Raw genomic sequence first — 26,643 nt, 5'->3', positions numbered from 1 at the left:
AGCAATGGATCACTCCCCATATACAACATATCTCACTCATATACAACATATCTCACTCATAAAATAATACTCCTTGTATGTATAATTACATTTAAAATTTGTTCTTTCATATGACTACAGAGAAGAAATCATGCTATTCTATACTATGAAATAATATAAGAATATTTCATTTTTGATTTTCTATTTTTATTGTTTTAAAATCTTGAAATTTTATATGCTACTAAAAAGATAAAAAAAAAATATAGGAGTAATTTAATATGCTATAAGTTATAGTCATAAGTTTTATTTGTCTAAATTTTTCGTATATATATAAAATAAGAAAAAGAAGGTTTTACCCATAAAATTTTAAATAGTACTATTATCAAAGAGTTGTAGTATGACTTTTTTTTCCTTACGTGAAAGTAATTGGCGGACCGGCGAAAATGCGGTTTTTGATTCAAGTTATATGGAAAAGATAACTGAACCGGATGGATCAGTTAGCAAATGTCGTTGCTACTTGATCAAGTTGATCTCGTTTTCGCACGCCACCAATGTAATTTATAAACTCTCAAGTTGCACTACTTTAACAGTAAAGCGGCAAGTTCGGGGTCGATCCCACAGAGAAGCTAGTGTATCAAGTGTGTGAGTAGTGAACAGGGGGTTGGCTGATGCCATGCTGTACTTTTGGAAGTTTTTAACTACTGATTTCAACTTAGGCAGAAAAGTAACTAACTACTTGCTCAAGGGAACTTTAACTACTGGGTCAAGTAAATCTCAGACAAGAATGAAAATTAACTACTCAGAACAGTAAACACGATGATGAAAACGAAAGCAGCTTTGATTAAAACTAAAACTTAGAACAGTACAGCGTGAAATTTAAACTAAGCTAACACTTTAGAACTACGAAAGAAAGTAAACTGAGGAGATCCTCGGCGGGAAACTTAAGAATACACTGACAGATATCAAGTATTCTGCAGCGCTCCTTCAATCGCCCTTTCTAACTAAACATTACTTTATCTACGCTATCTAGGGAACTGAACTAGAGAGTTAAACTAAACCAAACTAAACTAAAGACGGAGAGTAAAGGATTCCACCTTAATGTGGTGGCACATCCTCTATTTATAGGCTCGGCACGACCTCCTGGATAACGATCTTGGCAGGGAATATTTGCTCATGCTAAGAGTGAGCGACTCACTGATTGCTACGTGTTCTCTTTCTAGAATGACGACACTTTTCAGTAACAGATTCGTGACTTAGCTCCATCCTTGCGTCTCATATATCAGTACGTGTCCCCTTCTAGAACGTTGTCCTTGATAACAAAATGATGCTCACCACCAACTCATAGCCTCATGTGTCCTTCTTCTGGAAACAGCGGTCCCCTCCTTGACTGCTTGATTACTCCCCTTGATCAACTCCCCTGATATTTGGCATTTTTTGCCTATTGTACTCGCTTGATCAATTTGGCCTTGTTACCTTGGTCAAGCGGCATTCCTACATATTAAACACTTGCTTTGCGCGATAAACTGATCAAGTAGCGTACATTTTACCCTTAAACCGATGCATGAAATGAGCCTTATCAAACTGCTCACACTTAAAACACACTTGTCTCCGAGTATAAAGAAAAAGAAAAGAAAAAGAAAAGAAAAAGATAAGGTAAATTTCAGGCATGATTTTACTCATTTCAAGAAAGTAAAAGAAGACGAAAAAGAAACAAGACTCGAAATAAAAACACATATTCACATAGATCCATTAGATCGAATAAATTTCCAACAATCATACCCGACGTCGAGGTCAATCCATTTACCAACAGCTTATGTTTCTTCCTTTTCGCTTTTACTTTATCAAGGTGTCAGTTCGTCAAGATTGCTCAATTTGGAAACCACTGTTGGATTCACTGAGTCACTCATTTCTCACCAGAGATGTTAGGACTGTTCACTCGGTATTGCCACAAATTTAATACCTCGAATCGGATTGCACAAGATAGTTCCTTAAGGTCTTTGTTTCTGGTCTAATGGGGCTTAAGGGTAGTGGTGTATCAGGGTATGGTCCTAGGGGTTCTAAGTTTAAAAATATAAACTATAAAAAAGAAAAACACATGAGTCAAGAGACCAAAGATCTGAACTTTATATTTTGCCACTAGATATCTTACTTGGTCAAGTGATGACTTCTAGCCTTGAATTTTGGCTTTATTCTCTAACTTTCGACTACTGGGTCAGGCTACAATTTTCTTTTCCCTGCCCTCTTTTTCTCAAACTTTTATCGACTCTTCTTTTCGACTTTTTTTTCCAACTTGATTTCTCTGACGTGATCAACCTGATTGACTAACTTGCTCAACCCGGCTACCCTTTTATTTTGACTTTCTATCGGTATCCTAACTCATCTCCCTAACCCCTTTTCCTCACGTGTTTATATATATAAAAAAGTTTATGGAGGTTGGATTGGGTTTCAAAAAATGGGTAAAAGTGTATTTGGGCTCAATGTGGTTAACTAAGGGGTGCCTTGCTTGACGAGGCGGGTTCGTGGAGAAAAAGAAGAAAAGGCTCAATTGGTTAAGTCCTAATGCCTTTAGTCCTCACTACTTGTGCAATTTTCATCTAAATATTAAAATCAGCCTCTCGTAAAATATTTTTTTCTTTGTAAAAATAGTAGAAAGTGTTCTACTTTGGCTTATAACTCACATATAGAGAGGCTTCACAGTAAGTTTAAAAATTGAGCATTTCCATCATACTTGCGTCGTTCAAACTGATCAAGTTTCTACATGTAAACATACTGAGTCATTTTTCTAACTCTTCCCAAAGTAATCAAGTCTTCCACTTATCCAATTTCATGCATACTGCCTTAATTACTAACTGAATTTTTGAATTTTTTTTTTAAATTTTGACATGAACTATTTTTTATTTCCTGGAACTAACCCTCCCCCTCCCATTGCATATGAACTCGTCCTCGAGGGACTGGATGCAGTGGAAAAGGGTTAGGTACAAGCAACGACATAAAAGAAAAAGGAAAACTTCTCACACTTAGACCAGACACTGGGCTAAGTGTGAGACAGTGCCAACAATCAAACATGTCAATAAACACAGAAGAACAATAAACAAAACACATAGGCAAAAACGGATAGCAACCTCCACAAACTTCTCACACTTAGTCCATGCACAGGACTAAGTGTGAGAACGGAAAAGAAAACAACAATTTACACAAATAAACTGAGTTAAGGGTGATATGTTAAGGATTCAATTCCTCAACGGTGATCGGCGGCTGATTTGCTCGGCGATCAAGATGTCTCCGGCGTCCTGCAACAGGATCGTCGGCGCTTCTAGCTCCTGCTGTGCGCGGATGTCTCTCCGTCGGGCAGCGGTAAACTAGGGGTAGAAGAATACTCGTTCTTTGTGGGCAAAATAACATATTTTCATTTATTGATTAAAATGATAACATCATCTCCTATTTATAATACTAGAATACTACTAATCTAACTTATTGAATAAGAAAACAAAGATATGGAAAAGATTTGGGGAATAAAAGATAACTAAATAATTGTGATTTCCTAAGATATGGGATCGTATCAACTCCCCACGGTTAAAATCCACCTTGTCCTCAAGGTGGGAACCACGAAGCTACGAAGAGTTGAAAGAAGAAGCTTTGGCGATGTATCTCCTCCGGGATCAAATGTAAATATGCACGGTCGCTGTAATCGAGCGAATGCAGATCCATTTCGTACCCCACCCTTTATCTCGAACTCCTATTGTGTTGGATCAAGAAGATCACCACTATTGTCATCAAACACCGAATCAAATGTAAATTTCCTTTCATCAACAGCCAGTGAATCTTTGGAAAGTTTTCTCAACATCGCACCTTCATTTTCACCCAAAGAATTCCCAACATCATTTTTGGATGGCCCTCGAACAACATTGGATGAGTCGACGACATTCTTCCCTTCGTCAATAGAATCGTTCCCCTCATCTTTGTCTAACGATTCCAACCAATCCATTCCCAGAATCACATCCGGACTGTGAATAGGCAGAATATGGAGATCCACCATGAAAACTGATCCCTGCACCTCCAATTTTGTCTGTCTGGAAACGTGTGTGCAAAGAAGAGCCGCCCCGTTACCTACAATCACTTTGAACGGCCGAATAGGCGAGAGCGGTAAGTGCAATGATTCCGCGACCTTCGGGTGGAGAAAATCCTGGTCGCTCCTTGTGTCAATTAGGACACACACTTCGCGATCCTGTATACTCCCCACGACCTTCATCGGCCGAGATCGTCGGCCCCCATCCATTGCGTGAATATGCGACACGTCCGTCGTCACAGGCTCATCAGCCGGAAGTCCCTCCGACTCATCATCATCCCTCTCGTCCTCCTCCGCGTAGCATAGCAGTCTCTGTTTGCACACGTGCCCTACACTCCACTTGTCTGGGCAATAGTAACACAAACCCTGACGGGCTCGTTCCGTCTTTTCAGCCTGGGATACCCGAATCGCGTCGGGCCGCGCTCGTTCCCCACTACGACCCACTGAATTCGGTGGCTGACCCGTGGCGGCTGAGCCCGTTGCCGATGTTGGTGCTGCAGTGGTACCCGACTGCCTTCGGTCATCGTGGTTCTGCCAAGGGCGACGCGCCACGGCCGAAAAGGCGGGCTGCGGTCCACGGTCATGCGTATTTTCCGTCCACTCCAAAATCAAGGCCATCGCGGCTGCTAACGACTCAGGTCTGTGCAACTTCACGCGCTCCTGAATGTCCGGCTTGAGACTCGCCACAAACAAAGTGAACAACTCCGATTCCGGGACCCCCTGGACCCAATTTAAATATTTTTCAAACGTGTCGTGGTACTCCAACAGTGGTCCTGTTTGCGTGAGTTTGGCCAGCAACCCAAAATAATTCTGAAAGCTCCGCCTATCGAAATGATGGCGAACATCCCCCAGAAACTCGTTCCAAGTAACGAACTCATTATTCGCACAGTAATTAAAAACCCACTCTGCTGCAGGTTGATCGAATAACATCACCGCATAATGTAATCGTTGAGCCTCGGTCATCATGAGGTGATTGAAATAATATTGGACTCGAGATATCCAATTCGCTGCGTCTGATCCGTTGAATCGAGGTGGCTCCATCTTCACCCACTGTTGTCTCTCGAAACCCTGCGCGTTACCCTGAAATCTCTGAGGTGGGTCCCAACACGTCGTAGGCCGATCATAACACTGATCGAACCCCCCATACTGATGACTTTGGTTGCGGATACCTTGCGTGGTCCATCCGGGTCCGTTACGGCCCCCGCAATCGCGGCGCGCCCTCGACTCAGGCTGGGACTCGCGAAAACCCCCGCTAGGGTTTCTCCCGCGCCAAATACGCTCTCCGGATTTCCCCCGACGCGCCTCCTCGTACTCCCATTCCTCGCCATTGTCAATACCAGAAGGAGGTTTCGGTTCACGCGACCAAGAAGGGTCAAGATTGTCGACGCGGCGGTCCGCGTCGTCTTTCCATGTCTCGAATTTTTCTAATCTTTCCAATCTCTACAACACCTGATCTAGGGTACTGGGGACGGGTTCATCCCGGCGCGACTCTTCTGGTTGGCGAGTCTCCCCTTCGTCGTCGTCCATATGGTGTTTGTTGAACCTTCGACCCTCGCGGCGGCTCGCTCTCGGCGGACGGAACCCAAACCTGAACGCCGGGTAGGAATCGGGGCGGCCTGCGCTCCAAACGCCCTTGCCGTTGTTGTGGTTGTAGTTGTTGTTGTCGCAACGCTTCATGAGTACTGGATGAAAGCACCAGATGTTAAGGATTCAATTCCTCAACGGTGATCGGCGGCTGATTTGCTCGGCGATCAAGATGTCTCCGGCGTCCTGCAACAGGATCGTCGGCGCTTCTAGCTCCTGCTGTGCGCGGATGTCTCTCCGTCGGGCAGCGATAAACTAGGGGTAGAAGAATACTCCTTCTTTGTGGGCAAAATAATATATTTTCATTTATTGATTAAAATGATAACATCATCTCCTATTTATAATACTAGAATACTACTAATCTAACTTATTGAATAAGAAAACAAAGATATGGAAAAGATTTGGGGAATAAAAGATAACTAAATAATTGTGATTTCCTAAGATATGGGATCGTATCATGATACTACTGCCTTTGAGATGGTTGAACAGGGGATGTTGCAGGCCTTCCTTATTGCCTCCATTTTGCAGGCCTTCCTTATTGCCTGCAAGACGTTCGCGTTCATTGGAGCACCTACTTCTTGGTATCTTTTCCCCCATCTCCTTCGCGTGGAGGGGCATGCTGGTTAGCGTTGGTAAACCAAATACCTTGACTGGTAGGGTGGCTCATCTTAGGAGGAGGAAGGACACTCCCTTCCCCTTGCCTCTTGCCCTCTTCCTCTGCTCTCACCCGCATGTCCTTCACAGCCTTGCTTGCATCTACGGCTACACCGACCCCTTGAGTCGCTTGTCTCTTTTCATCCACGTGTCGCCTCAAAATCGCAGCGTCCTCCAACAGTTGCTCTATCGTCCGGCGACGCGTCTTTCCTGGGACAGAGCCATCCTCCACAGTCGAAAAGAGGTTCCATTCTGCCTCCCTTGGTCGTAGTAGGAGATCACTTGGGAGGGGCAGAGAATCCTCCCTCTCATCATCATCATCGATATTTACAACCTCAACCGGTTGCGGCAGCCCCTTGGGAAGGTATGTAAGGTTCTCGCCACTAGGTGGTGACAGGGTGTTTTGAGTGGGTGTGCCCTCTGCTGGTGGTGGCGAAGCGGGGTCCTTAGACCGAGAAATTCCTAGGCGAGCTTTAAGGGAGGTGGAAACCTCTGCGGGGTCAGTGCCGGAGGGAAAACTTCTGAGTATGGAGTCTAGAGGCTTTATGCAAGCCGGGTCCACATATTGGAGTGGACCGATAAATCTGGAAGGCGATGATGGGATTCTGGTGTTCGGTAGGGAACGGTTAGGGTTTTCTGGTTTGGCTGGTGATAAGGATCTCCGGTTACCACTGCTGATACCGGCTTCTGAAGCAGAGGAAGAAGAATTGAGTTGAGTGCTCTGCATTTTTTTCTGGTGATGATTGTGGGTGATTCCTTGAAGGGGATTTGAACTTAGAGAGAATTAGATAAGGGTAACACGAATGTTCTGAAGGCAGTTGATGAAAAGTGGGATCAGAGAGACCCATTTTATACGGAAATCTCGACTGTTGAGATCCCTGTGGCTGTTCAGATCCTTGCGACTTTTCACGTGCATGCGCACTTTTTTAGAGTGCCAGCTGGGTTAGCTTCTCCAATACGCCTCATCTCTCTCCAGGACGTCTTTTCACTATGACAGCTGGCGTTACCTGACACCTTTTTAGTGGTTGCGCACGTCCTTTCATCACTTGCCCTGATCAACTCAATCACTGTACCACCAATTAAATTCCAATTGCACTGATCAAGTGGACAATTAATTCCAGATGAAAACTCAAATAGTTCCACTTGATCAGTTTCCTTCCTTTTTTCCGACTTTTAATTACCTAAGAATAATAACTTAACACAAGAAAGACTATTTACACTAACTACAAAGGACTTGATCGAGTTCTCCTAGGACGTCACTTGATCAGTTTTAATAGATTAAGAATTTATTGCTTGATCAAGCAGACTACCCATGAGTACCCGATCACTCCTTTTACATGCTCACTGTCGAGAGTTAGGCATGAGTAGTGGAATATCGTCCACCACAAATGCCTCCATTCCTTCTCTGTACGGCTTCACCCTGTGACCATTCACCATGAAGGAAGGCGAATCTGGATTGTTCCCCTGGAGTTCGATTGCTCCATTCGTTCGGATGGCGATAATGGTATAAGGGCCTATCCACCTTGACCTAAGCTTCCCTGGCATCAATTTCAGTCTGGACTAGAAAAACAGTACCCTTTGGCCCACCTTGGAAAAACAGTACCCTTCCATTCTTATCGTGCCACATCTTAGTCTTTTCCTTGTACCACATGGTAGAGTCGTAGGCATCCAGACGGAGCTCTTCAAGCACTTGTAGCTGCATTCTCCTCTCTGCAGCTCCAGCCTCGGTATTCATATTCATTTCCTTAACTGCCCAGTAAGCTTGATGCTCCACTCCCACCGACAGATGGCACATTTTCCCAAATACCAGCCGGTATGGGGACATTCCGATAATCATTTTGAATGCTCTCCTGTAGGCCCATAGTGCGTCATCCAGACGACGTCTCCAGTCTTTCCTCGTGGGATTGACAGTCTTCTCTAAAATAGCCTTGATTTCTCTGTTTGATACTTCGGCTTGGCCATTGGACTGCGGGTGGTAGGGTGTGGAGAGGCGGTGGTGGACTCCATATTTTCTCATCAAGGCTTCGATGGTTCTGTTGACAAAGTGAGTTCCCTGGTCCGAGATAATAGCCCGTGGTACCCCATAGCGGGTAAAGATGTTCGATTTTAAGAACTTCGCCACTTCTCTGGATTCACATGTCCTTGTTGCCTTTGCCTCGATCCACTTGGACACATAGTCCACCGCCACTAAGATATAGAGATTGCCTTCAGAAGATGGGAAAGGTCCCATGAAATCCATTCCCCATACATCAAATATTTCACAGACAATAATGGGGACCTGAGGCATCTCATCTCTTATAGATATCCCTCCAGTAAGCTGGCGTAGAGGGCACCTCTTGCAGAACTCATAAGCATCTCTATGGATGGAAGGCCAGTAGAATCCGTTGTCCAGTAATTTCCTTGCTGTTTTCTTTGGTCCGAATTGACCACCACAAGCCAATGCGTGGCAGTGGACCAGCACGTCTTCTTGCTCCCAGTCTGGTATATAGCGTCGGATCACTTGACCTGCCCCCATTTTCCATAGGTAAGGATCATCCCAATAGAAGTATTGGGAGTCATTTTTAAGCTTTAGCTTCTGTGCCCTTGTAGCTTCATCACTTCCAAGCAGCTCACCTGTCACCAAGTAGTTGGCCATGTCTGCAAACCATGGCTCTTTCTGAGTGTGCTGTCCCATGCTTCCTTGCTCGGCTTGATCAACCTCTTCCACTTGGTTGACCCACGGTCGGTCAGATGTTGACTTTATCAGGTAGAGGTGCTCCTCAGGGAATGCGTCTGGAATAGCTTCATCATTATCTTCTTGTAAAATTCGGCTTAAGTGATCTGCCACTCTGTTCTCGCATCCCTTCTTGTCCACTGCCTCCCAGTCGAATTCTTGTAAGATGAGGACCCATCTGATCAGTCTTGGCTTTGATTCGTTCTTAACCAACAGGTACTTGATCGCAGCATGGTCAGTATAGACTATCACTTTGGACCCCACAGGTACGGCCGGAATTTCTCAAATGCGAAAACCACCAATAGCATCTCTTTTTCGGTCACGTCATAGTTCTTCTGTGCCTGATTCAACGTTTTTGACGCATAGAAGATGACATAACTCTTTCCTTCGATTTTCTGACCTAATACTGCTCCCACCGCATAGTCGCTAGCATCGCACATCACCTCAGAGGGGTGATTCCAGTCGGGGGCGCGTATTATCGGAGAACTTATCAATCTGTCCTTGAGAAATTGGAACGCGGCCTTGCAGGCATCAGAGAATTCAAACTCCACATCATTCTGGAGAAGCTTCGTCAGAGGCTGGGCTATCTTTGCGAAATCCTTGATAAACCTTCTATAAAACCCAGCGTGGCCTAAAAAGGCTCTGATCTCCTTCTGATTGGTAGGATACGGCAGCTTTGCAATGACCGCTACTTTTCCTGGGTCGACCTCTATTCCCCTGCTCAACACTACATGGCCCAGGACTATTCCTTCAGTAACCATAAAATGGCATTTCTCGAAATTCAGCACAAAGTCCTTCTGGCGGCATCTTTCCAATACCCTGTTCAGGCTATGCAGCCCTTGATCAAAGTCGTCCCCATAGACAGTAAAGTCCTCCATGAAGATCTCAATGCAGTCTTCCAACAAGTCAGAGAAAATGCTCATCATGCATCTTTGAAAAGTGCCTGGGGCATTAAAGAGGCCAAACGGCATCCTCCTGTAAGCGTAAGTGCCAAAGGGGCAAGTAAACGTCGTCTTCTCTTGGTCTTCAGGATTCACCGCGATCTGGAAGTAGCCACTATAACCATCCAAAAAGCTGAAGTACTGTTTCCCTGCCAATTTCTCCAACATTTGATCAATGAATGGCAGAGGGAAATGATCCTTCTTTGTTGCTTGGTTCAGCTTCCTGTAATCTATACACATCCTCCACCCCGTGACCGGCCTAGTCGGAATCAACTCATTTCTTTCATTTTTCACGACTTGGATTCCTCCTTTCTTGGGCACCATGTGTACTGGACTGACCCAGTTACTATCTGGGATGGAGTAGATAATTCCGATCGATACCAACTTGATAATTTCCTTGAGCACTTCTTCCCTCATGTTGGGGTTGAGTTTCCGTTGTTGGTCGCGGTGTAGCTTGGCTCCTTCTTCCAGTCGGATGTGGTGCATACACAAGTCTGGGCTGATGCCCACCAAATCTGTCAGCTTCCAGCCGATGGCCTTCTGATTGTTTCTCAGCACTTTCAGCAATCTGTCTTCCTGCCCCTGGGTCAACTGACTGTTGATGATGACGGGCATTGTTTCTTCCTCCCCCAGGTAGGCGTACTTAAGATGTGCTGGAAGGGGTTTCAACTCCTTCGCGGGCTTTGGTTCTTCAGTAGGCAGAGGATTTTCTGCCGCTTCTTTTTTCAGTGGCTTGCCTTGATCAAGCCGCTTCGCTAGGCTAGATACTTGAGCTGTCCCACTTGACCCGGCTGGCTTCGGGCGCTCACAGAAATCCGTTATTGCTTTCGCAATGGCCTGGCCGTCCATCTCTCCGACCTTCATGGCATCATACCACTCTTCTACTTCTTTCTCGACCTCCTCGTCTACAGCGGAGTTAGTGAACTGCCTCTTTAGGAATTCTTCCTCCAAAAATTCTTGTACTAAGGGTTCTGTCACATCTATTGAGTATATGTTCTCGTTGTCGGCTGGCCTCTTCATGGCTTCATCGATATTGAACGTGAACTGTTCTCCATTGAAGTCCAAGCTTATCGTCCCATTACGGATGTCTATAATGGTGCTGGTCGTAGACAGGAACGGTCGTCCCAGTAGGACTCCACTTGACTCCCTTGCTGCTGGCTCCGTCATCTTGATTACGAAAAAATCGGCTGGGTACAGAAAGTTATTCACCTTCACAATAACGTCTTCCAGAATTCCTTCAGGTTGAATACATGATCTGTCGGCCAACTGGATCATTATGTCAGTGTCAACGAGCTTGGCCGCTCCCAGCTTCTCATAGATAGTATATGGCAGCACATTGATGGATGCCCCGAGATCGTACATCGCGTGCTCTACTTGAATATCTCCGATTGAAATTGGGAGAGTGAACATCCCTGGGTCGGTCTTCTTTGAAGAAAGATCACTCCGCTGGATCACGACAGAGATATTCTCATCTGCAATCATTCTACCCTCCTCATTAACCTTCCCTGCCAGGTAGTCTTTAATAAATTTGCTGATCGGGGGCATCATTAATGCCGTCAAGAGCGGCACCTTCATCTCCACTTCCTTGAACATACTTGCCACATCGATTGTGGCATCCCTCTTTCTTGTCACCATTCCACGGTACGAATATGTCTTAACTTTCTCAGCTTCCTCTCACTAACTTTCCTCTAAGGATTCACCTCCCACTTTTGCCTTGCCCTTTTCACTCCCTTTTGCTTGCTCTGCTCCACTGGATTCTCCTTTTTTTTCATGGCTTGGCCCAGACATAGATGCTGGAGATTCCATAGGAGGAGTAGGGCCCAAGTAGGCTTTTCCTGATCTCAGGGTTACTTCGCTAATATTTTCACGACCAGGTGGCTGTACAGTGGCTGGAATCCTTCCTTCATTTCCCCTCAGCTCGCCCAGTGACATCGCAACTTGAGAAAGTTGCTTTGTCAGCATCTCCAACGTCGCCCGCTGCTCCTTCTGAGCCTCTTGGATTTCCCGCATCGCATCGTTAGGATGGTGAGGTACTATCATATCTCCCTGGCCATCGTTGGGGTGTCGATTGTATCTTTGATTCGGCGGTCCCCCCAGTGTAGTTGGGCTGCGGGTAGTCATATTGCCCATAATGCTCTTGCTGATATTGCAGTTGATTGCGCTGTTGATTTCCAGGGTGCAGATTTCCCCGTTGGTGTGGTGGAACGTAGCTGACCATCTGGTTGTTTGGCTGTCTTCCCTGGTTGCTTGACTCTGGGGCCTGAAGTTTGTATCCCCAGTTTCCCCCCGATTGTCTGCTTGTACTGTACCTCTTCGGTACTGGCCACGGGACGTCTCGTACGAGCGTTTGGCTTCAATGAGCCTCTCCAGGATGTTCTTGGCTTAGCTGAATGGGTTCTTTGAGAAGTCCCCCTGAGCTGCGAGGTTGAGATCATTCTTGCTATCGACTGTCAGTCCACCTCAGAAGATCGAGTAAATCTCCCGCTCCCCCAGCTTGTGGTTAGGGCATGCTTGAAGCAGCCCTTGGAATCTATCCCAGTACTGGCCGAGGGGCTCGTCATACTCCTGTCTGGCTTCTGTAATCTCCCGCTTGAGGGCACTCGTTTTTTACGCTGGAAAGAAGCGATCGAGGAATATCATTCGGAACTCGGCCCATGTTTTGATGGACCCTTTGGGCAGTCTCGATAGCCATACTCCAGCTTCACCCTTCAAAACGAAAGGGATGGCTTTCAGCCTATAATCTTCAGACGTAGATCCAGCCGGTACGGGCTGGATATCACAGTATCGGCAAAATTCCTCCAGGAAGGCGTACGGGCATTATTTTGAAAGGCCGTAAAAATGGGACAAAACGGCCAGTACTTCTGACTTGATCGCGATGGTCCGCATCCCAGGAGTAACGGCAATGGCATGTGTGGGCTCCTTCTCGTCATGAGCGTGCAGAGAGCCAATTCCTGAGTCGTTGTCGACGAGGGCCATCTCTTCTTTTCCTTGTTCAAGTGGTGGTGGTCTAGGTTGCGCGTTCTGCTCTCCTTCTTCTTCGCTGGTCAGTTGATCAGCGGCTACTACTGCTGCTAGTGCGGCTCTGTAACAAGTGGTAACTACGCCGGCTTCCTGGACTCTCCAATGAGCGTTAGTGCCTCTGTATATAAGAGGGAGATTCTAGTGGTTGCCGCGGTGGTATCTTCTCATCAACAGAAGAAAAAACAAATGAGAAAAGAAAGAAACAAAATTATATACACATATGCGCTACACACAAACATAAAATAACACCATGCTTCCCCGGCAACGGTGCCATTTTGGCGGACTGGCGAAAATGCGGTTTTTTATTCAAGTTATATGGAAGAGATAACTGAACCGGATGGATCAGTTAGCAAATGTCGTTGCCACTTGATCAAGTTGATCTCGCTTTCGCACGCCACCAATGTAATTTATAAACTCCCACTTATGTCGGATACCTAGGAATATTATTGCAGCAAAAAAAGGCGATTCCGTCGCCTTGGCGGCCCTCACACTCCGGCCTGTCGTCTTGTGAGGGGGTTCAATCAGGGTACACAGTAGTTCGTTAAGGGGGAGGCCTTAACCCACTGGCTGCCAGAAGCCCAGAATTTTATAGGTCAATGTACAAAGGAAATCCTAAGGTAAAAAGATTTGATTAAGTGAATTTGTTCACGTTGATTGCTATTTATAGAGATTTGCATTTTAGCTTCATCACAAAGATTTGATTAAGTGAATTTGTTCACGTTGATTGCTATTTATAGAGATTTTCATTTTAGCTTCATCACAAAGATAATATTAATCAATTTGGCTTCTAAAACCTTTTCATTTTCACTTTCCAATTATGCAGTAGAATTTAAAATAACATTTTTATTACTTAAAATGCTATATCTCCAATTTTATTACTTTCATTTTTATCTCCAAGTAATAACATTTTTATTATTTTTTTTAAAATAGTTATTCTTAAAATTCTATATCTCCAATTTTATTACTTTCATTTCAATAAATATAAAGATGAATTTTCAATATATTTTTCAACACTTTTTTACTTTCAATTATCCAATTATCACCGAAGGAAAAAAAACTCTTTACTTTCCCAACTTTTTTGCTGCAATTATAAGGGAGTAATGCAAAGTAGTAACTTACAAGAAATAATTGATAGATTACTTGGAATTTAATTGACCGATTATTGTCTTACTTGGAGTTGATGAGGAGTATATGCAATCATGTTGGCATAAACATTCAATTGCACTTGAATATGAAAAGTGAAAACTGCTGTATAGAATTTAAAATTATGCCAAAAGATAATATATAAATTTAATTTTATTATAATGGCATTCATCTAAATTTCTAAAAAACTCCCCTTTTATAGATGCATGGATTATAAAAATATTTATTTATACAAATTTTGACATATCTATAATATCGTTATTTATTTAATTTTAACGGTTTATTAATTATGCATATATAGGGTTCTTTTTTATCGTGATAGAGAAGATAATAATCTTTTAATACATGAAATAAAAATAAAAAAATAAAAAACAACCCTTACTGTCCTCATTTTCACTCCGATGTTATCTTGAGTTAGTGGTGTGAAGCAGTGAAAATGAGGAATGTGAAAAGGTGAAATTCTTTTTTTACAGGTAAAGACGGTAAAGAAAGAATGGATTTAAAGGGATAAGTTTTTCTCTCCACACATTTTTCCATTATAAATTTGCAACCAATGATAACGCACCCTAAGTGTTTGCCACTTTTCTTAAATAGACTTATAACATTTTACTTGATGATTTATAAGTAGATTAAAATAGAGCTGGAAAGTAGAGGCTGTCAAGTGAAGACCAGTTCTGAAATATATTCAATTTTTACCAATGACGGGGGTGAGTGTATGCCAAAACACAACTATTTTGCTTGTTTTCTTTTATCTATTTTTGTTAGCAGATAAATAATAGTAACATATTGACAATATGAAAACATTATTCATAGTCTAACTTCTAAATACAACCTTATAAAGTGAATTCTGTGATTATCATACTTATATCCATTCATAAAACATATATGTTGAGAACTTTATGTTCCAAATTTTTCTCAAACAGACATGTCAAAATATAAATCACAGCTGAATAAAGGGCCAAACCAGATTCATTAAACAATAATAAAACAAAGTTAAAATTAAGTTGATTTATTTATATAATGTGATGATGCACTATATCTTAATGTCAATTTGGAAAAATGCTATACTAATTATTCTATAAATATGAGCTTTACATTTTGAGCATGGGCAAAAAATCATCAGACTGGGCTATTACGTGTAAAGATGGCTTGGAAGAAGCATATGGTGGATGTATTTTTGCTACACATGCCCCTGATACTCTGAAGATCTTAGGAAAACATGTGACATATGATGAACTAAGAATACTCGGTGCTTTTCAATATGCCTCCAGGTTTCTTCACTCTTTTTCCTGTGTCAACAAACATCTCTTGTCTATCTTCTGCGAAATCATTCTTCTCTGGTAGCAAAGGATATTAACTTTTTATGGCATACAAGCATGGCTGAATATATTTTTTGAGAAGAAAAGAGCATTTATGCAGTTGCAGAGATTTACTCTCAGGCCATTATCTTATCTTATGGAAATAATGCCTTAGAAATGGATTCTATCAGCTGTCTAAGTATTTTGGGAAATAAGATGTGGTTCTTTATAATCATGAATCCACTTGAATTCTTCAAATTTACTACAGTGATGCTTTTCTTCATCACGATGAATATTTAATGCCCAAACTCCGAGCAGCATGGGGATCAAGGAACTTTCGGGGAACTACTAATGGCACAACTTTTATAACATATTGGATGAACAATCTCCAGGTCTGTAACAAGAAACAATCTGGCTTTGTCATAAATTTGCATTAATCGCGACAAAATGAAAGTTTATTCCTTGGAATGTTGTGTTGGATGTTAGACACACAAAATATAGGAGCACTCAACAAGGATGAAATATGGAGGATAAATATTTATAAGCTTCTCACAAAAGGATTACAAAATACACTCAAAAGTGCATCAGCACTACAAAAACTCTCACTTTCTTTCTAACTTGAGCTACGGCTCTTTCTCTCTTAACTCACTCATTTCTCTTTTCTTTCTTAATTGATAATTTTACAAAACACAACTATGCTATTTATAGGGAAAAATTTACTAGCTATCATATATGTATACACTACGTCACCTATTACTTAATATAGAAGATAACAAATGTTATCCACTAAATCCACCTTCCTAATGATCAATATGGTACGTGGCTTTCATGTAGCCATGAGGAAACAAAATTCATCCACGTATAATAACTAGGTGATGCACCTACTTCATCACTTTTCTTAATCTTGAAGTAATTGAGTTTAACAACTCAACATCCTCCCTTAAGCTCAATTCTTCAAGGTCTTCATTCCGAGTAAGAACTTCAATCTTCTAAAGACATCCTGTTTTAGTGGCTTCGTTAAAATGTCAGCAATTTGATCCTGTGACTTGCAGTACACTAACTCCACATCATTTTGGTTCACGTGCTCCCGAATAAAGTGATAACGAGTATCAATATGCTTACTTCTTTCGTGGAACACTGGATTCTTTGCAAGTGCTATTGCAGACTTATTATCAACATGTATCTCTATCGGGCCTTGTTGCGTGAATCCCAGAAAAGTTAATAAATTTCTCAACCAAATGCAATGACACACCGTTGAACTTGCTGCAACATACTCGGCTTCACATGTTGAGAGTGTCACTATAGCTTGCTTCTTTGACGACCAAGTAAAGACAGCACCTCCAATGTAAAAACAGTAGCCGGTAGTGCTCTTTCTTTCATCCAAGTCTCTTCCCCAATCGCTATCCGAATAACCAACGAGCTTAACTTCTTGATTAGAGGGATAAAGTATACCTTCATTCAGCGTACTTTTAATATAGCACAAAATCCTCTTGGTCGCATTCAAATGAGACTGTGAAGGAGTTTCCATGTATCTGCTGATTAATCCAACTCCATAGAGAATATCAGGCCTAGTGCACGTTAGATATCTTAGACTTCCAACGAGGCTTTTGAAGTAAGTTGGATCCACCTCTGCTTCACCATCATGCTTCCTCAATTCTTGACCGATCGCCACGGGAGTGTTAACAGGATTGCAGGACTCCATTTTGAATTTCTCCAAGATTTGTTCTGCAAAAGAGCTTTGAGAGATAAATATCCCATCTTCATTTTGCACTACCTCAATTCCCAGAAAATGTGCCATCAAACCAATGTCCGTCATCTCGAACTCCTTGATCATGCTCTTCTTGAATTTATGAAACATTGCTTCACAATTTCCAGTAAAGATTAGATCATCAACATATAGGCAAACAAATACTCCCTCCGTCCCTGAAAATTTGTCACATATTTCCTTTTTCGTCCGTCCCTAAAAATTTGTCACCTTTCACTTTTACCATTTTTGGTAATGGACCCTACATTCCACTAACTCATTCACACTCACATTTTATTATAAAACTAATATATAAAAGTAGAACCCACATGCCACCAACTTTTTCAACCCACTTTCTATTACATTTATTAAAACCCGTGCCAGGTCAAATGGTGACGAATTTTGGGGGACGGAGGGAGTAACATGTTACCTGCAACATCTTTCTTCAAGTATAGAGCATGTTCGAAAGGGCACTTCACAAAGTCATTCTTCAGAAAATACTCATTGATTCTGGAATTCCATGCGCGTGGAGCTTGCTTGAGCCCGTACAAAGCTTTCTTCAATCTGTAAACTTTATTTTCAGCTCCTCATTTCGCATAACCTTCAGGTTGCTCCACGTTAATTTCTTCTTCAACAAAACCATTTAGGAAAGTTGACTTCACATCGAGCTGATAGATCTTCCAATTATATTGGGCAGCCAACGAGATAAACAATCTGATTGTCTCAAGACGAGCAACAACAGCGAAGACTTCACTATAATCAATTCCGGCCTTCTGCTTGTATCCTTTCGCCACCAACCTCGCTTTGTACCTTTGCACTTCACCGTTGGCATTTTTCTTTGTTTTGAACACCCATTTCACACCAATTGCTTTTCGGCCTTCTAGCAGTGTTGTCAACGACCAAGTATCATTTTTCTCGATCGCATTGATTTCTTCATCCATTGCAATCTTCCATTTCTTGTCTTGCGCAGCATCTGCATAAGCAATAGGATCAACATCCATATAAAAACAAATAAGATTCACATTTTCCTCCACAGCTTCATCAACTTCTTCGGTAGCTTCATATATATCATTTAGACTGCGCATTCTTCTAGGCCTTCCACCTGGACCTTGAGATGATGTAGGTGACTCTGGTTCTTCAATTTCACGTGCATCTTCTTGCTGATCAGGTACAATTTCTGACGAGCTTGCAGCTTTCTTATCCTCCCAGCTCCATGTTTGATCTTCTTCAAACACCACATCGCGGCTTATGATCACCTTCTTTGTGAGTGGGTTATACAATTTGTAACCCATTACTCGATCTCCATATCCCACGAAGATACACTTTTCACCTTTATCATCAAGCTTGATTCTTCGAGCTTCAGGAATTTTGGCATAGGCAATGCAGCCAAAAACTCTCAGGTGCGCAACACTGGGCTTGAACGAGCTCCATGCTTCTTCGGGCGTCATGTTGCGAACACTTTTGGTGGGACACCGGTTCAAGAGATATACTGCTGTTGCGACAGCTTCAGCCCAGAATTCTCGAGGTAAGTCCTTCCCTTTGATCATACTCCTCGCCATATCAAGAATTGTTCGGTTCTTCCTTTCAGCAACGCCATTCAATTGAGGAGTATATGCAGGTGTAAGTTGGTGAACGATTCCATGATCCTTGCAAAACTTTTCTAACAGATCGGATGTGAACTCGCCTCCTTGGTCGGATCTGAGAACTTTAATATAGTTCTCACCCTGCCTTTCAACAAGGATTTTGAACTCTTTGAAAATATCAAACACCTCAGATTTCCTTTTCAAGAAATACACCCAAGTCTTTCTGGAATAATCATCAATGAAAGTTAGAAAATACTGATTACCTTCAGTAGAAATAGGCTTTAGGGGACCACAAACGTCAGTATGAACGATCTCTAACGGGCGTGATGCTCTCCATCTCATTTCTTTTGAGAAACTTGGCCTGTGATGTTTTCCCAGTATGCATCCTTCACAAACTTCTTCAGGATGATCAATATGCGGCAAGCCTTTCACCATATTCTTTGAGGACAGAAGCTTCAAACTACCAAAATTCAGATGTCCAAGACGCAAATACCTTAACCACGATTCATCTTTAACAATAGCATTCATGCACTTCAAGATATCATGTTTCATATTTAATGCAAATAATCTATTTCTGGACATCTTCACACAGGCAACCAAATTACCACGAGCATCATTGATAGTAAGGCAAGAATTCTTGATACTAACATTAAATCATTTCTCCAGCAATTGACCAAGACTCAAAATATTGCTCTTCATGGCAGGCACATAATAGACGTCATATATAAAGCCATGATTTCCATTCTTCAACTTAATCAAGATATTACTTTTTCCTTGCACCGCTACTTTGGAGGAATCTCCAAAAGTAACATCCCCATAAGATGTCTCCTTCAGCTCCACGAAGAGTTCCTTGTTCCCTCACATGTGGTTACTAGCTCCAGTATCCAAGTACAAGTGTTGCACTGATCACCCTCAAGTCCTTTATGAGTAAAAAGAGAGGTTGAAATTACCTGCTCATTATTGTCTCCACCATCGGCATAATGGACTTGTTGGTTGGATCTGGTATTTCCGGCTGTTGACATTCATAGCTGTAATGCCCGAATTCGTGACAAGTATAGCACTCAACATTTGCTTTATCAAACCCTGGTCGATTATAGGTTTGAGAATAACCGCCTTTGTATTGTCCTCTTCTTCGTCCTCCTTGTCCATAAGAATTTCGACCTCTGCCTCGATAGGTGGAATATTGACGTCCTCCCTCATTTTGATAATTTTGGCCACGTCCTCCTTGATTTTTGTAATTCTGGCCACGTCCTCCTTCGTAATGGTAATTTTGGCTGCGCCCTCCTCGGCCATGATAGCCTCGACCTCGGCCTCGACTTCGGTTGTATCCGCCACGTGATGTCCCAGGCTCAAACTTCTTGTCTTCTTGTATTGACATCTTAGCTTGTAGCATCTGCTCAAGTGACGGAGTGGTCTTTTTCTTCATGCGTTGCTCGTGGACTTCCAAGCTGCTTTGCAACTGGTCGATTGACATAGTGTTGAGATCTTTTGATTCTTCGATTGCCGCAACAACGTGCTCAAATTTCGACGTCAATGAACGAAGAATTTTCTCAATGACACGAACATTTTCAATTATCTCCTTGCCGTTTCATTTGATTCACAATAACTAATGTTCTTGTGAAATAGTCTGAAATGCTCTCCGTTTCAGACATGGCCAAACTTTCGAACTCGCCACGTAGGATCTGGAGTCGAACTCGTATCGCCTTATCAACGCCGGTGAAAGAATTCTTCAGAATCTCTCAGGCTTGTTTTGACGTGGTGGCTGCACTTACTTTCTCGAATGTAGTTTCATCAATACCTTGATAGATATTGAACAACGCCTTCTTGTCTCGTTTATTTGCGTCTCTGAGGGCATTCTTATGGTTGTTCATCAGGGCATCTTTGATTTCTTGGGAGGCAGGTTCGGTGTAGCCGTCTTGAACAATATCCCACAACTCTTGTGATTGCAACAAGACTCGCATCTGAATACTCTAATTCCCATAATTGTGTTTCTCTAATTTGGGAATCTGTGGTTGAACCATGTTCAACGTTGCCGCCATAGGTAGGATCGAGTGGCTCTAGATACCAGATTTGTTGGATGTTAGACACACAAAATATAGGAGCACTCAACAAGAATGAAATATGGAGGATAAATATTTATAAGCTTCTCACAAAAGGATTACAAAATACACTCAAAAGTGCATCAGCACTACAAAAACTCTCACTTTCTTTCTAACTTGAGCTACGACTCTTTCTCTCTTAACTCAATCACTTCTCTTTTCTTTCTTAATTGATAATTTTACAAAACACAACTATGCTATTTATAGGGAAAAATTTACTAGCTATCATATATGTATACACTACGTCACCTATTACTTAATATAGAAGATAACAAATGTTATCCACTAAATCCACCTCCTAATGATCAATATGGTATGTGGCTTTCATGTAGCCATGAGGAAACAAAATTCATCCACGTATAATAACTAGGTGATGCACCTACTTCATCACTTTTCTTAATCTTGAAGTAATTGAGTTTAATAACTCAACATGTTGCACCATTGAAGAAAAAAAAACAATCATTTTACCGTGGTTCCTGTTTTCAATTGAGACACAGAATATTAGTGAATCTGGGGTTCCATTTCTCTTGACTCTAAATCCACCTCAAACACCTAAAAAGACATTGTGTAAGTGGTCAACTAGCCTCCCAGTACCTTCAGTTACTGCATTCAGAGCTTTGCATGAGCTCAATCTTATCCAAGGAAAGAGGTGACTATGGTTCTGCGGAGCATATCAAGGTGCACTCAAAATCCTTAGAAGCATTTTAGGCAGTCCAATTATGTTATATCATTGTGTGTAATTGATGACTTAATGATTATCGTTGGGATTACAAACTTTTGACTTCAAGGTTATGGCTTCCCTGAAGATGGAATAAAGGTATTGTAGTATTTTGACCCTAAATTTCCTGCTTTGTTGGGGCAGTTTTCATTCTGTTAACATGATTTGATCTCGGCAGGCAGGCATACTTGCTGCAAATGGCTTGATTCGAAAACATTATACTATTCCACAAAATCCAACGTGCATGGTTCCATCCTTTTTAGAAAGTGGGGCTCATATTCTAGTTACTAGGTTTTTTCAACGCTTTATTGCTACTGGATGTCTAATGTGAGCTCCTAGTGATTTCACAATGTATCATGATGTTTCCAATACTGCATCTTAGATATTGATCCTTAGCTGTTTATTCTCCACCTTTGGCTTTCCTATAACAGTTTGATTGAAGAAGGAGGTGAAATCCTCACCTTTGAAGGTACAAGAAAAAAGAGCCCTTTAAAAGTCATTTTGAGAGTTCGCAAACCCCAATTCTATTGGAAGGTAAAATTAGGTTATTGCACCTAAATAGTAAATTTTTGGGTCGGTACTGGTGGATCAAACTAAATATCATTATCACAGGTTGCAACAGGGTCTGATTTAGGTTTTGCTGATGCCTATATTGATGGTGACATTTACTTTCATGACACAAATGAAGGACTTCTTAACTTTCTTCTGGTATGATAGTGGATCTAAAATATATGTATTACTTTCGGTGAATTTTAACTCTGCGGCTATTATTTATCTTAACATACACTTTTTTCAACTTGTATTTTTCAGCTCACTGTTGCAAATGCAGAACTTAATTATTATACCTCAAACCTGAACAAAGGAAGGTAGTATAAATCAACAAAAATTCAAATTATATAGTACTCCCTCCGTCCCGTGCTACTCGCACGTTTGCTTTTCGGCTCGTCACAAAGTCCTTACACTATTTATAATTTAAGTTAGAATTAATGCATTTAATTAATATGTTTGTTTAAGTTAAGAGCTCTTTTATTAAGTGATGTCTCATTACACCTAAAATTCTTTTTTAATTACACAAAAAAATCAATCCCAAATTTACGGCCTAAAATGAAAAGTGCGAGTAGCATGGGACGGAGGGAGTATGTGTTTATCAAGTATCAACTTTATCTTGATGTCATCTAGTTGGCAAATGAAAAACATGAGAATATTACTTTGCTGGTATCTTTAGGGGATGGTGGACAAATTTCTCTCACACTTCTGTAATGGCTTCTGGAAAAAATTTCTTCTAGCGTGTTTCCAGGAAGAACACCCTATCCCAGGCCCGCAATAACATCTCGCAGCATTTTGACCTAGTAAGCGGTTCAGACATATGCATGATTAATCTATGGTAATACATAAGATGTGATAGAATGTAATGTTCATTTATTTTCACAAGTATGCAACCGCCCTTCTATTTTGTCTAATATATCATTACTTTGTTCTACATAATTAAGTTCTTAAGTAGCCTCGCATAATTATCTAGCTAGCATTCTACCATCCGCCTAATGATTTGATGGATTACCTTAGTTATTAATTTATATTTATCATATTTCGTTTTTTTATTTTTTTGCAGAGTAATGAGTTCTTTTTCTCTTTTCATGGATGAAACAACGATGTACTCTTGCGTAATATACCAGGTATTGCTAACAATTTCAGTAGGTCTGTTGATAGGCTTTGTATCTATGGAGTACAATACAATGAAACGCCAATCATATATTACTTGTCTTAAAGAATCCAGGTGAGGACTTGAAGAATGCACAGCTCTGAAAAATCCATATCTTGATTGAAAAGGTGAGCTTCATTCATTCATTTCTTCGTCAATGTACTAATAATAACCCGTACACTAAATTATCTTTAACAGGCAAGAATCAATAAAAATCATCACATTCTCGAGATTGGGTGTGGTTGGGGAACTTTTGCACTTGAAGTTGTCTGAAAAACAGGATGTAAATATACTGGCATTACCTTGTCCCAAAATCAGCTGCAATATGCTCAATCGAAAGCAGCTGAAGCAGGCCTACAGGTATGTGTATGATAAGGAAATTTTGTTGCTTGATAAATTTCTTATACTGTTATGTGATTTATCATTCTCAAGTTTTTGATTATATATGATTTATTTCTCATGCTAAATTTTCATTGAGATGATAGAACACGTTGGTCTTGAATTCATGGACGACTTTTTTATATGCTGCGAATCTTATTTAGATAAAAACGGTATTCTTATTCTTCAGGTAATTCGTACATTTTGGTAATGAAGATAACTTTCTATTTTTTCAGTTTCATTGCTCATCATGTTAGGATGTGGGTTCTAAGCTTTAAAACTGCTCGAGTTTTCTTTAGTTCACTGCAGTGGCTGATGAGAAATATGATGAATGGAGACGCAGTTAAGGATTCGGTCAGGAATACATATTCCATGATGGATGTCTGCCTTCTCTTAACGGATAAATATCTACAATGCTGCAGCATCCAGACTCAGGTGACATTATGGTTTTTCATAGATATATTTCATAGGTAAATCACAGCTACACCATTTTAATAAAGTAATTTTGTGCAGTGTGGTGAACCTAGAAGAAATAGGAACTCATTACTATGAGACCCTCAGGGTTTGGCGGCACAACTTCATCAAACACCAGAGGTACACAAACTTACATTAAAATAGGAATAAAACCATATTGATAGATAACATAATTTCACCTTTGAATTGAAAAATACTAGTGGTTAGTCGTCAAACAAATCACCGCCTTTAAATCTTTACAATAATCATGCAAACTATTGATAAGTATGAATTTTGACAAGGCCAACTGTTTCAGCAATGAAACAACATTGTTCCACTGATAAATTTCACCAAGAAATATCAAGTGTGTCTAAATTGCTACAGATCACAAGGTGGAGTCGTTTTCTAAATGTTTCAAACCTGTCTGACCCGCTAATATTATCATATTATTTGCATGATTCGGAATTCTTTATGATGTTTTGAAATTATGAAACTTATCTCTCATGTTAGTCAGATTCTGGCTCTCGGGTTTGACGAGAAATTCATACGAACGTGGGAATACTATTTTGACTATGCTGCAGCCGGATTCAAATATTGCATTGTCGGGAATTATCAGGTAATATATATAGCCACTCGAATTTGCAATTTAAGATGTTTAAATAGTTTCATTTTTTCTGCACTTAGAACACCCCTAGTTTTTCCAGCCACTAAGACAGAACAGTTTTACTGATGAAACGGACTTGTTTTAAGGATGATATAATGAATAGATGACATTGTTATATTTGTAATATTCTAAAAGGTGAAAATTGGATATTTTGACAAGCATTTCCGGCACCCAAACCTAAAAAACATAGTATTAATGGCAGAATAATCTTGTATATGATGTTTTGTTATATCTCGTTAATGGCAGATTGTATTCACTCGGCCTGGTGATGTGGCTGCATTTGGGAGTGTTCCATACAACCTTCTGCCTTCGGTCAACTGATTTCTCATGTTGTTCTTTGGAATAATATTACATTTGTTAAAATAATAGATCCCAGTTATGATATATAAACTCTAACTGTAGATCGATGAACTCTGGTTGTATTTTATTAGGGGTGATGCACACGAATTTTTGTCTAAACAGTATACTCTTTTTTCTTCATGTACTGCATTTAAACTGTAACTTTATATGATATCAGTATAAATGTGCCAGTTCTATTAGTCATATTGACATACTTTGATTTTGCATGGTTTTAGAGAGTCATCTTGGATGATTTTGATCATATTTTGTCTTTGTTTGATATGATTATGGCTACATTTCTATATTTTGGTATTTTGACATGTTTGTTAAAATATGACAGAAATTTTTTTTTAGAAAAGGGTACAAAATATGTGGATGTGCAACGGCCTTAGTTCGAGGCAATTCTGCTGGTGATTTTGAAGTCCAATCAGTCCATAATGCATATCATTCTCTGTCTCTGAAATAGCTTCGCGTGGGTACCTCGTACGCTTCAATCGCAGTCCGATAGAAGAAGTTATGACCGTTATACGAACATTGCGTTCTCCAGAAAATACCACCTGGGCTGGTCATTTTGGCCCCGTAACTTTGACCCAGACGGGTGACTTCCACAAAGCGTGAGAAAAACAGAAACTTTCACCCGGGTGGTCATTTTCGATCCCATTGTTGACCCGGCCGAGTAAAACTCGACGGGCCCGATTTTTTATGCCTAAAACGCAATTTTTTGTGGGGAATAAGAAGAAAAACACCTAGGATGTCCCACTTTAGGTGTCCCGATTGGAATATAACATAAATGGTAATAGGCTCTACATTCCACTTACTTTTTCCATTCACATTTTATTATAAAATTAATATATAAAAAGTAGGACCCACATTCCACTATCTTTTTTACCAATGTTCCTTTATATTTCTTAAAACTCATGTTGAACTCAAATGAGACTCCTAAAGTGGAACGGATGGAGTATTATTTTCCCAAAATGACTGCAGAAAATGAAATGCCTGTTAAGGCGAAACGGAGGTAGTAGTACTCCCTCCGGCCCCCATTAAATGTCCTATATTTGACCGGTGCGGGTTTTAAGAAAATGTTTGAAAGTGAGTGGAAAAAGTTAGTGGAATGTGGATACCAGTTTTATATATTAGTTTTATAAGAAATGTGAGTAGAATGAGTTAGTGGAATGTATGGTCCATTTACTAAAAATAGTAAAAGTGAAATGAGACATTTATTCGGGACCGTCCAAATAGGAAATATGAGACATTTAATGGGGACCAGGGCAGTACCATTTAAGGATTTATCGTGCAACAGATATACACGAATAGCCGATTAATACCTAATTTATTTAGGATTCACCATGAGTAAAAAAATATAATTTAAATGATAATTATAATTTTTAATGAAATAGCTTATAATATTATAAACTACTAATAAAAATCATTATGCGTAGATCAAATCCTCATATTACTTTTTACTGGAACATTAATTTGTTAAAAATAGAATTAAAAAGGTAGATAAAATTAACTTCAAAAAATAAATTTGGAGAAAAACTTTTCTATCTAGCATTCACACTTCACC

At 40.8% G+C, this 26,643-nt stretch overlaps 1 pseudogene; it reads left to right on the top strand.

Annotated features, from left to right (window-relative positions):
• Positions 1–20,745: 20,745 nt before the first annotated feature.
• On the top strand, positions 20,746–25,174 carry LOC121797006 (annotated as a pseudogene).
• The last annotated feature ends 1,469 nt before the right edge of the window (positions 25,175–26,643 follow it).

Source organism: Salvia splendens, chromosome 3, assembly GCF_004379255.2.
Source record: "Salvia splendens isolate huo1 chromosome 3, SspV2, whole genome shotgun sequence".
Lineage (NCBI taxonomy): Eukaryota > Viridiplantae > Streptophyta > Magnoliopsida > Lamiales > Lamiaceae > Salvia > Salvia splendens.
This window is presented reverse-complemented; position numbering and strand designations above follow the sequence as displayed.